The 13,658-nt window shown below is 38.7% G+C and overlaps 1 long non-coding RNA gene across 4 annotated transcripts; it reads left to right on the forward strand.

The window, feature by feature from the left end:
• The first annotated feature begins 1,195 nt into the window (after window positions 1-1,195).
• Window positions 1,196-12,971, forward strand: LOC135476769 (uncharacterized). 4 transcript variants are annotated; one of them, XR_010445131.1, is made up of 4 exons: window positions 1,196-1,486; window positions 8,293-8,464; window positions 11,190-11,282; window positions 12,053-12,971. It is a non-coding gene; the product is annotated as an uncharacterized LOC135476769 (long non-coding RNA). The 4 variants fall into 4 exon arrangements; XR_010445132.1 differs by lacking the exon at window positions 1,196-1,486 and adding an exon at window positions 1,516-1,755; XR_010445134.1 differs by lacking the exon at window positions 1,196-1,486 and adding an exon at window positions 5,407-5,534.
• The last annotated feature ends 687 nt before the right edge of the window (window positions 12,972-13,658 follow it).

Below are 13,658 nucleotides of genomic sequence, written 5' to 3' on the forward strand. Positions count from 1 at the left end.
GAAAGTTAGGCGCAAATTTCTTCAGAACTTCGCCAAAAGGCAGGTAAACTTTAAGCTTTGAAAATTGTGTCAATGCTGCTAAGTTGTTTTCGTCAAGTTGTTGAAAGGCTGTTGAAAAATGATGCCTGTTTGCTACTGAGCACTGAAAGGATAGAGCAAGGACACAGGACTGTTTGGCCTGGTGTCAGTATAGTGTGGGGTGTCGTGTTTGGTGTCTGCGTCATTATACCTCAGTGGCGACAGCATGGAGGTGAATACAATATACATGTACACAGATAATGACTCCCATGTCTGAAAAATTACCACAAACAATACCCAAAGCATACATTGGAACAACAAATTGCAAGCATGTAAAGGCGAGCTTACACGTACAATACAGATGTGTTGAGGCTGAACATCTGGCTCACGTTGAGAAACACCGATGCAGACAACAGCGGAAGGCATATTTATACATCAGAAATGAATAAATTATTCTGAAAAAAAGTAAAGGTGTTACAATATTGGATGTAATAGTATACCTAATTCCTAAATTAACGTCAGAACAAAGATTACTGATCTAGGTATAGGCTTCTTCGAATTGGTAGATTTCAGATTTTTTTTGTTTTAAGATTTGAAAAACAATCTAATGATTTCAGTGATCCTAATGTCATTTCAAGGTTAGGTAAGATATTTTCAGACTATCTTGAGAAAATATCCTGTAATGATCGTAATTATGCTTCTTTAAGCACCTTAATGAAACATTCACATTGTCATGTTAATCAATAAAGATCATAATTAACACCTAGAGTGCCACAGTAAATGATTTACATGTAGGCGTACGTGTAGGGCCTAGATTCAAATATCTGCTGCAGAATGTATCTGTAATGCCACTTGAGAATTTCGTTGAAAAAGTTAGATTTGTTAAACTGAAGTCGTCCACTTCATACATTACATGCAGCTGTTCGATCTCACTTCAAATATAAGCCTATAACATGCAACATGACCAAGTTAAAACTTGAAGTTCAAATCTCGCCCGTACATGAGAAGGTCTGCAGCAACCTACACTTTCTTCCCACCATAATGCTGGCGGCTGTCGTAAAAGTGAAATATTCTTGAATACGGCGTAAAACACCAATTAAATAAAGTCTCGCGTTAATTCTGTGATACTAAAACACTGATTTGATTTTCTATCATCCTCTGATGGAGTTATTTCCCCTTGACCCCAGTACGCGTTGCACAGCGTTGAGTAAGGCCACATTTCATGCCCACTGAAGCCCATCTCTATACCCTGCCATGTATTAATGACAACAGCGATAAGACTATAAGCTTGCTGGGACTTGTGCAAGAGAGGGATATAGCTCACTATAAATGCAGTTGTCCTGGACTGGCGTTCAGTTAGAACAGACCAGTTGGTACCCGGCTGTATTACTAGACTGTATATAGCGCAGACTGACCTTGGCCTGGTGGATATCGATTTATATTTTGGGATCCATTAATCCCTGATCAGGTAAGATATAGACCTATGAGGTGTCATCTAGCAATTTTCATTGGTGAGGATCCTGTGAACAAAAGTCTGGAAACGAGACTGGCTACAGGGACTATATTTTTCTGTTGTATTGGCCTGTAGACGAGCAGATGCCGGCATTGCAAGACGTGTGGAACACTGGCCTGTAGTAGTCTACATGCTCTGTACCGTTATCGATTGGCGGCCATAACACCAGCGTGTTCTGTCAGACCGGCACAGTGTGGCATCTTCAATACCGTACCTTGCTTAAGGTGAGGACCGTATATACTACGGTACTACCGCAAAGACAACCGGCAACGATTTGTATATCATGCATCCAGCACTAATGCGCATATATGCCAACATAAGATGAACAGTTTGAATCACACCCATATTATGTACGTGCATGCCAAGATAAGATGTACAATTTGAATCCAACCCACGTATTAATGACTACACTACAGTAGCCTGAAGTAGCTACATATATATGGATTATGTACGTGCATGCCAAGATAAGATGTACAGTTTGAATCCAACCCACGTATTCATGACTACACTACAGTAGCCTGAAGTAGCTACATATATATGGATTATGTACGTGCATGCCAAGATAAGATGTACAGTTTGAATCCAACCCACGTATTAATGACTATACTACAGCACTTTGAAGTAGCTACATATATATGGATTATGTACGTGCATGCCAAGATAAGATGTACAGTTTGAATCCAACCCACATATTCATGACTACACTACAGTAGCCTGAAGTAGCTACATATATATGGATTATGTATGTGCATGCCAAGATAAGATGTACAGTTTGAATCCAACCCACGTATTAATGACTATACTACAGCACTTTGAAGTAGCTACATATATATGGATTATGTACGTGCATGCCAAGATAAGATGTACAGTTTGAATCCAACCCACATATTCATGACTACACTACAGTAGCCTGAAGTAGCTACATATATATGGATTATGTATGTGCATGCCAAGATAAGATGTACAGTTTGAATCCAACCCACGTATTCATGACTACACTACAGTAGCCTGAAGTAGCTACATATATATGGATTATGTACGTGCATGCCAAGATAATATGTACAGTTTGAATCCAACCCACGTATTCATGACTACACTACAGTAGCCTGAAGTAGCTACATATATATGGATTATGTACGTGCATGCCAAGATAAGATGTACAGTTTGAATCCAACCCACGTATTAATGACTATACTACAGCACTGTGAAGTAGCTACATATATATGGATTATGTACGTGCATGCCAAGATAAGATGTACAGTTTGAATCCAACCCACGTATTCATGACTACACTACAGTAGCCTGAAGTAGCTACATATATATGGATTATGTATGTGCATGCCAAGATAAGATGTACAGTTTGAATCCAACCCACGTATTCATGACTATACTACAGCAGCCTGAAGTAGCTACATATATATGGATTATGTACGTGCATGCCAAGATAAGATGTACAATTTGAATCCAACCCACGTATTCATGACTATACTACAGCAGTCTGAACTAGCTACATATATATGGATTATGTACGTGCATGCCAAGATAAGATGTACAGTTTGAATCCAACCCACGTATTCATGACTATACTACAGCAGTCTGAAGTAGCTACATATATATGGATTATGTACGTGCATGCCAAGATAAGATGTACAGTTTGAATCCAACCCACGTATTCATGACTATACTACAGCAGTCTGAAGTAGCTACATATATATGGATTATGTACGTGCATGCCAAGATAAGATGTACAGTTTGAATCCAACCCACGTATTCATGACTATACTACAGCAGTCTGAAGTAGCTACATATATATGGATTATGTACGTGCATGCCAAGATAAGATGTACAATTTGAATCCAACCCACGTATTCATGACTATACTACAGCAGTCTGAACTAGCTACATATATATGGATTATGTACGTGCATGCCAAGATAAGATGTACAGTTTGAATCCAACCCACGTATTCATGACTATACTACAGCAGTCTGAAGTAGCTACATATATATGGATTATGTACGTGCATGCCAAGATAATATGTACAGTTTGAATCCAACCCACGTATTAATGACTATACTACAGCAGTCTGAAGTAGCTACATATATATGGATTATGTACGTGCATGCCAAGATAAGATGTACAGTTTGAATCCAACCCACGTATTCATGACTATACTACAGCAGTCTGAAGCAGCTACATATATATGGATTATGTACGTGCATGCCAAGATAAGATGTACAGTTTGAATCCAACCCGCGTATTCATAACTATACTACAGTAGCCTGCAAGGCATGCAAACTCCCATTGATGCATGTAGGCTACGTGTATATATAGGCCTAAGACTGCAAGACATCAATATTTTGCAAGTAAGCTTATTGGCCTGGAAATCAATGACCCCCTAAGTTTCAGTGTTATTTTGGACGAAATTCGATAATAGGCGTAATTAATTATTGATAATATCGCTCTAATAGAACTCTGGCCAAACGATCACAAATGTGTCTTAGACACAACGCAGACCTAATCTTGTGATATTTTTACTGAACTTAGATTTTAACTTAAACTCAAGTTTTCGCCACGGAAAACCCTAAGTATTTAAACTCTTCAGGTGATTCGCAGTTTTATAGCGCAGTACACTTTTGAAGTTACGACCAAGTCTGACATCAGCCAGTTGTCTTGTAAATAAAGTCCAAAATGGCCAAGATTACCTGCTGAATTTACACATTTAAGTTTCTAATGTGCCCTCTGCGTCTCAAATGAACAATTTCCAGATGGACCCATATAACAACAGCCTATACCTTTGTCTAGAATCTGTGTGCTCAAATGACATCCCGTGACACCCCACCAATCACATTATAGTGACACCGGGCCAATCAGTTCTGTTTCCTTGCTCTAACCTCTCAGTGCTGAGCACCAATTATGATCGGAAGCTGTCACATTTTGATAGGAATGTTAAGCCCCATGCATGTAACATACACCAACATATACCTACATGTACATTGCCAATGGCTCTATAGACTTTTATCTTCATGTATATACCTAGCTTTTATAACTTCAGTATTGACGGTAAAATTGGTTGATTTTTTTATTTACTTTTTGTTTTGCGCTTTACACAAAAAAGTTATACACCCAGGGTCACATGCAGCCAATTTTTCAAACCCCCACAACCACAATGCCTCTCCACCTTGGTATCTAAAGCTACAGTCTGGTTGACATAAACTTTTACTGAAAGGCGCGATATGGATTCGAACGAGCGACTCAGGGCTTGTTCCTGGTATCTCAATCTAATAAGAGTGGTGCAAAATCTGGCGTGGTATGAGCAGATGACGTTATATACTAATACATTGGAACAAGGAACTATAAAAAGATTTTAAAAACTATACATTCGCGGATATAGAAGTGGAGTTATAGTATCGTGGCTCACATGCAGATATTATGTATTATGTCCAGTCTGTATAATATACCAGCTAAATGCCACGTATATACCATATGCCGCATTGCCGCACTGAAACACGTAGAAAAATGCGTAGAAAGCATGCCATCTTCTGCTTTGTTATTGCGGGAGAAAGCACTACGGAGAACACTCCAATGAGTTCTGCAGATCATTCTATCTTCAGGAGCACTTTATTTACCCAGGTGGGTGTAAACCTAGATGCACGTGCCATCACCTGGAGGTACACCCGCACCGGCTCTGAGGTATATACCAGAGGTATCGGATACCGGGACAGCTGACTGCATGTTTTGGAACACACATGGATGGAATGGTGTGCTGTAGAGTAGCATGCGGATAACACTGTATAAGTGTTACCCCACTTTTTATAACCTCACCTTCCTTCTCATACATACCTATGCGTGAAATATACATGTATACGACTATAGGCAAAACTGGTGGTTCATCTAGTAAGCTACCATTTCTGGTTACACATCTTGTAAAGCTTGACCGTAGTTGCCTCGCAAAATCATCGCCCCACGCATCATGCCTGCAAGACGATAGCCTTCACTATGTGTATGTATCATTGTGTAATTTTACGACGTACTTGGTCATATGATGACAAGAAGTCATTAAGGGTGTGTAGGCCTATAAATGTTGTGCCTGCTTGTGGCAGGTGGAGTCCATGTCCCCAAAGTGCTGCCGCCATTGAAGTATCATGACGAAGACACTCCAACACTCCAGTCACACTGTACTGACATCGAGCCAAACATTCTTGTTTCTTTGTTCTATGACCTCTCGGTGCTGATCGCCAAGCCAAGTAGCAGAAAGTGCCTGCCTTAAAATCTTTGGTATGACCCGACTCGAGTTTGATCCAAGATCTCCCGACTTCGTAAATTATTGTAGTGAGTGAGTGCTTTGGGTTTAACGCCGTACTTAACACTCATATGACGACGAAAGAATCCTTAGAGTACATGTAGTGTGCCTGCTTGTTGCAGGACAGATTTCCACCGCTCTTTAGCTAGTTTGTGGTATCGAGTGCTGCTTCACTGTGACGCTTTACCGAAGGCAAGTAAGGCGCCCCGCCTGAGACATTATGCCTAAACGGATCGTTGCACTTTCTCCTTCATGCTGAACGCCAAACTTTCAAGGTCTTAGGTGTGACTCGACCCAGGATTGACTCTGGATCTACCGCTCCCAAAGCGGACGCTCTACCAACTGTGCTTTCGGAGCCGGTCAAATTAATATGCCTTTCAGTGGTATGTAAATGGAGTAAATGGAGGTATATGTAAATGGAGTGAAACACTTCACTAAATGTGATGAAGTCATGAAAGATTTTCTCACCTGTTTTGTTACATGCAAAACATCTAAAACAAGATTAACTGTTCTGTGTCTTCATATGTCCATGATATAGAAGTGTATATATAACAAAGCAAGGTCACATGCAGATACAGTGACCTGCATCTTTCCCATTTTCTGTGACTCGCATCTGATGTGTATCAGTATGCTGTACATTGCTTCGCGTCTTTCCTATAAGGGTATAGTTTTTCTGTGACTCATCGCACCTGATGTGTATCAGTATGCTGTACATTGCTTCGCGTCTTTCCCATAAGGGTATAGTTTGTCTGTGACCCATGGCTCCTGATGTGTATCAGTATGCTGTACATTGCTTTGCGTCTTTCCCATAAGGGTATAGTTTGTCTGTGACCCATGGCTCCTGATGTGTATCAGTATGCTGTACATTGCTTTGCGTCTTTCCCATAAGGGTATAGTTTTTTCTATGACTCATCGCACCTGATGTGTATCAGTATGCTGTACATTGCTTCGCATCTTTTCCATAACGGTATAGTTTTTCTGTGACCCGTCGCACCTGATGTGTGTCAGTATGCTGTACATTGCTTCACGTCTTTCCCATAAGGGTATAGTTTTTCTGTGACCCATTGCACCTGATGTGTATCAGTAAGCTGTACATTGCTTCGCGTCTTTTCCATAAGGGTATAGTTTTTTCTGTGACCCATCGCACCTGATGTGTATCAGTATGCTGTACATTGCTTCGCGTCTTTCCCATAAGGGTATAGTTTTTCTGTGACCCATGGCTCCTGATGTGTATCAGTATGCTGTACATTGCTTCACGTCTTTCCCATAAGGGTATAGTTTTTCTTTGACCCATCGCACCTGATGTGTATCAGTATGCCGTACATTGCTTTGCGTCTTTCCCCATAAGGGTATAGTTTTTCTGTGACCCATCGCACCTGATGTGTATCAGTATGCTGTACATTGCTTTGCGTCTTTCCCCATAAGGGTATAGTTTTTCTGTGACCCATTGCACCTGATGTGTATCAGTAAGCTGTACATTGCTTCGCGTCTTTTCCATAAGGGTATAGTTTTTCTGTGACTCATGGCTCCTGATGTGTATCAGTAAGCTGTACATTGCTTTGCGTCTTTCCCCATAAGGGTATAGTTTTTCTGTGACCCATTGCACCTGATGTGTATCAGTAAGCTGTACATTGCTTCGCGTCTTTTCCATAAGGGTATAGTTTTTCTGTGACTCATGGCTCCTGATGTGTATCAGTATGCTGTACATTGCTTTGCGTCTTTCCCCATAAGGGTATAGTTTTTCTTTGACCCATTGCACCTGATGTGCATCAGTAAGCTGTACATTGCTTCGCGTCTTTTCCATAAGGGTATAGTTTTTCTGTGACCCATTGCACCTGATGTGTATCAGTAAGCTGTACATTGCTTTGCGTCTTTCCCCATAAGGGTATAGTTTTTCTGTGACCCATCGCACCTGATGTGTGTCAGTATGCTGTACATTGCTTCGCGTCTTTCCCATAAGGGTATAGTTTTTCCATGACCCATTGCTCCTGATGTGTATCAGTATGCTGTACATTGCTTCGCGTCTTTCCCATAAGGGTATAGTTTTTCTGTGACCCATGGCTTATGCTGTGTATCAGTATGCTGTACATTGCTTCGCGTCTTTCCAGGTAACGGTATAGTTTTTCTATGACCCATTGCTCCTGATGTGTATCAGTATGTGGTACATTGCTTCGCGTCTTTCCCATAAGGGTATAGTTTTTCCACGACATACACCGTTTTTCAGTATTATGTACATTGCTTCACGTCTTTCACATAAGGGTACGATACTTTATGACTCACGGTGATTGGTGTTTTTCGGTATGCGGTACATTGCTTCACGTCTTTCCTATAAGGGTACGGTACATTACTTTATGCCTCACTGTGACGTGTTTTTCAGTATGCGGGTTCATTACTTCACGTCTTTCCCATAAGGGTACGGGATTTTACTTTATGACTTACTGTGACTGGTGTTTTTCAGTATGCGGTACATTGCTGCCTACGTTTTGGCCGTCATGGGAGGTAACCCATCTCCGACAGCTGAAGACATCCGAACCATTGTCAGCAGTGTTGGAATAGACATCGACGAATCTAGACTGAACAAAGTCATCAGTGAGCTCGGGGAAAAGATCTGGAAGAGTTGATAGCGCAAGGTAAGTTACGGCCTTTTATTGTTTTGTTTATGTTTAAAAATGCACATCTATGCATTCCACAATGCAACTCCTGAAACCAGGCTTGTTAACAATGCCGGTCGCGGTCGCAAGTCCAGCTCATGTTGGCTTCCTCTCCGGCTGAAAGTGGGAAGGTCTGCCAGCCACCTGTGGATGGTCGTTGGTTTCCCCCAGGCTCTGCCCGGTTAATAAATGTTAACAATGCAACGGGCAGCTCATGTGCTCTTAAATGCCATGAGAATGCCTGTAACACATACATCGTTGTGTGGGAATTCTTTGAATTCAGATAAGCCCTTATTTTATTGTAGTGGAACGACAGATGTTTTGAATAAAGGTAATGTGAATGAATAAATAAATGAAGGAATAAATAATTTGGAAATGAAGGCCAGATTAGTTATAAGTTAACCATATCGTGGGATATTACTAAAATATATAACAACCATTTTACACGGCATTTAAACGTCCTTGCGTGGCAAGTTTTTCTTTACTTGAATTGCCTCACTGGGCACGTTTTCTGTTCAACATACCTGTTGAACAACAGATAATTGATCGCACCAATTGATCACGCCAATTAATGGCTTTGTGGTTTACCAGCAAAGATGGTTCGCGAAGGAATTACTCTGAATCTTGGACAGAGAAAAATTTCAATCACCACATTGAATTCAAGTCGGTTGCATGGGCATATAAATATCCTCTAAACCAGCATTTTTTTTTATACATGTTGCTGAGTCATCGTCTAAACCAGCATTTATACATGTTGATGAGTCATCGTCTAAACCAGCATTTATAGTTCAGTTAGCCTCTAAATCAGAATTTATAGTTCAGTTATCCTCTAAACCAGTGTTTGTAGTTCAGTTATCCTGTAAACCAGTGTTTGTAGTTCAATTATCCTTTAAACCAGCATTTGTAGTTCAGTTATGCTCTAAACAGCATTTATACTTTAGTTATCGTCTGGTCCAACATTTATATTCATCTATCCCTTAAACTTGTTTGCAAATATGACCTTTAATATTTGTGGGATTTTTTTTTCAAGAGAAAACGGTATTTGAAAATATGTTTGTATGGTGGGTATTTGGGACAAACTTTTGGTATTTATCGTTGTTGCATAATAATGTTCTAAATAAGGATGTTTGTTTGTCTAATAAATTTATTTGAATGTAAATTTGTTCTTTACATCGAAACATATGCATTTAACCTAAATTATGATAATATTTATGAACATATTAAAATTATAAATATGATCCAAATTGAGGTTTAATACATTTGTTGGCTGAAAAGAACAAATTCTAATGCAAAAATATTTATTAAACTTGTGTTACATTCTCATTTATGACATTATTAAACAAAGACTATAAATAACAAAAGGTTGTCCCAAATATCCACCATACAAAAATACTGAAGACCACATTCAGGAATAACTTTTCGCACTCTTTCATCTGAACATTATGTTATTTTTCTCCACCTTTAAACAAGGATTTATAGTTCAGTTATTCTCTAAATCAGTCATCCTCTGAGGCAGCATTTATTTTTCAGTAATCCGCTAAATCAGAAATTTATAGCTTAATTATCCTCTAAACCAGCAGTTATAGTTCAGTCATTCTCTAAAACAGCATTTATATAGTTCCGTTGTCCTCCAAACCAACATTTATAGTTCATTTACCATTTTATAATGCCTGAAATGTCTTGTCGTAGCTTAGTCTCTAACATTTGTCTTCAGGAACTGTGTTCACGGGCTTTTTGGTAATTGGCCTGGATATTTTCTGTTTGAGTCTACCTTTTGTTAACGGCACGAAGTACACTGAAAAAAAAAACAGTTGCTTATCATTTAAACATCTCTCAGCATCAGATACTAAATGTGCTTAACACATTATTGCCTTTCAGTAAATATCAGACTCTTACCTGTGTTATAAACACCGTTAAAATGATTCAAAAGATTTGAAAAGCTATAGTTTGATCCGCTTTATAAATTTTGGCACTTTATTAACGATTTTGAACAGTGACATGTGTACACATTGTAATAACTGCTAACGTTTAATATATTTAAGATGTGTTTATCATGAAATACACGCGTTTGTTTTTGTTTTTTTGTTTTGTTTTTGTTATAAATACATGGATTTATTACATAAATACATGCAGCATTTTATAAATACTTATATTTATTGTATAAATGTAATCATTTATGAAAGGGTTTATTGCTTAATCGGAGTGACTTAAGTATTTGTGATTAACATTACAAAGCGACCTTATTATCAGTTGTTGGATAAACAATTGAACACTAAACGCATTTATTATTTGTTGCAATGAGATGTATAAATGTTAAACATTTGCTGTTTTTTCAGTGTGCATGTACATGGGAATATCTTAACTGACTCTTTGGATTTTACTCACGTCATATTCTTAAAAATAAAATAATGTTGTCTTTAGCAGGACGTCTGTTACCTGAGTGATGCTAGAATTTATTCTGCTATTACAGCAAATTAGCTGGTAAATAAACCACACCTATTCGATGAATTCAAAATGAAGATTCTATTAGACTAACAGGATACTATGTAGGATATGCCACAGTATTGTTTCATAAGGATAGAATAAATTATAGCGCCACACATACAACAAAGAATATTAAAATTAATCATATATATTAATTTTTGAGTAGTGGAAGCTTTACAGCCTAAAACGATAAGTTTTTCTCCCGTTCTCTTTCTTGCAGGTACTGAGCGACTGGCCACGGCCTTCGTCGGTGGGGGTGGGGGTGTTAAGACAGCGCCTGGTCCAGTCGAGGAGGGTGATAAGCCCACTGAGGGTACGTTACTGTACGGTTTTAAGTGGGGATGGGCAAAAATAATTGTAGACATGATCACAATGCGAAGGTCAGACAGCAACCTGTGGATGGTCATGAGTTTTCCCATGCTCTGCTCGGTGTTTTCCCACCGTAATTATTGCTAACCGCCGTCGTATAAAATATTCTCGAGGAAGGCCCCAATCAAATAAATTAATAAATAAATAAATTGAGGAGAAGTGTACAGGATATGGTTCCCACAGATCACTTTCCTGGACCGCCTTCAGAGAAAGCATAAACTCATTTTGACTTAGAACGTTTTAAAATTAGTACATGACGTAGATAACTTTCATCTACGCCGAACATTGTACATTGTGCATAGGCCTTGCTGCGTTCTGTCAACGACAGAATATGCAGCATGCAAATTGTGATCCCGAAGAAAACACCATTTAAAAGTTGAAAAGTTGAATGTTATGTGTTATCCGTTGTCCAACATTCTAAACCGAACCAATAAGCTGTCGACAGCAACAATGCAGTCCTTTTGTTTATGCTTACAATCATTGATGACCTCTTCTACCAATATTTCTACATATTCTACATATTTATCTGTAAGTTCGTCAGTAACTTGTCAAAGGTCGGTAGTTTTTACCCCGGCACTCCGGTTTCCTTCACTCATCTAACTGACCGCCATTGTACGAGTGGGTAATTCTTGAGTATAAAGCGTTGAAGAAAAATAAAACAAATACATGGCGTGCATCGTCTGCTGATGTGTTGTTGTCACTTTCTTTTCCCAGACAAACCAGCTGAAGCCGCCGGAGACGATGATGGAGAGTCTGAGGAAGAAGATTTCGGCATGGGGCTGTTTGACATGTGATCATTGGCGGGAACTGGAACTCTTCAGTCATTTCTCTATAGAGTGCTTTACCGTTATATTATCCATACACACTGATATGCACCACGTGTGTGTGTGTGCGCGCTCACTAAATAGAGGTCACCGTCATAAGAAATGGGTCAAATAATTCGTGTGCTTTCAAAACAACATACATGTCAGGTTGTTGTTGCACCGTTTTAGTGAGAAAAATAATTGTGTTGGTCCTGTCCCTACTGAATGTGGCTCTACTAAAACATGGAACATATCATCAAATATTGTTGTCAGTAAATTGTGGGTATACACACACACACAAATATATATGCAGCCAATGCAAGTCCGTTTATGACACCGGCGATCACATGGAGTAAGACATGCATTCGAATAGCATTCCCAATAGAACTATACATATACATAAATTTTTGAAATTAGAAGATTAATATTTGTGTAATACCCATGGTTTGTTTTTATGCATATGGTTATTTATTTTACATTTTTATGTCTTTTTAAGGATAGAATTCTTCCTTTTGCTTAATCATGGAACAACGTTTCAGGAGCCAACGCCGCAAGAAAGGGCTTGGCACGCATCAAATTGCTGTTTTGCTTAACTGGGGTGCAACATTAGTGTGAAATTTTCAGTGTGCAGTTTATATAGTGTACGTTTTTAGTGAGCAGTTTTAGTGTGCAGTTTTAGTATGCAGTTTTAGTGTGTTTTTTCTGGACTGCAACAATTCTGGATTGAGAAAATTAAAGGGTGAAGATTTAAAGCTAACAACTCTTTAGACACTTATAAAAATAAGTTTTATACGTTCTGGAGCTGAAAAGTAGGTGTAGTGCCGTTTTTATGGTGAGGGTGGGGAGGGGGGGGGGGGTGTTTTTCACACCATATATATATAGATTATATAATCGTACGGATGTTTCTCCCAAGTTGTAGAAGGGAATATGCCTATGCATGTAGAACAACCCATTCTTCAATCATATTATGTCTAATTTGCATCAAGTGTAGATATTCATACGCTGGATCTCTTTTTGTTTTTATTTTTTAGCTGAAGAATCATTATATTTATATAACAAGCATTTGGCTGTTTTTGTACTAGCGCTTATTCACTTTTTGATATTACAAACCACGGTTAGCAATAAGCACACTGCATGACTACTAATCATTTATAGATCTTTTGTTTAATATTTTCATATGCTAATAAATTACACTGATCAAACTTTCTAATGTCGTTTGTTGATATTTTGAGAGAGACATGCTTTAAAATACCCGTTTTAAGAATATATATATATATATATATATATATATATATATATATATATATATATATATATATATATATATATATATATATATGCTTGGGATTCTACGGCGTACATGTCGTATTTTTCAATACGACGCCAAGAAGTTGTGTGTTCACATGTATGGTGTCTTCTTGTGGCTGGACGAGTCTGAAATGCTACCGCCAATAAAGCATTATGCCAAAGAGACCACACTTGACACCTCACCCAGTCACATTATACTGATACCGGGT

The sequence above is a fragment of the Liolophura sinensis genome, chromosome 10 (assembly GCF_032854445.1).
Source record: "Liolophura sinensis isolate JHLJ2023 chromosome 10, CUHK_Ljap_v2, whole genome shotgun sequence".
Classification (NCBI taxonomy): domain Eukaryota; kingdom Metazoa; phylum Mollusca; class Polyplacophora; order Chitonida; family Chitonidae; genus Liolophura; species Liolophura sinensis.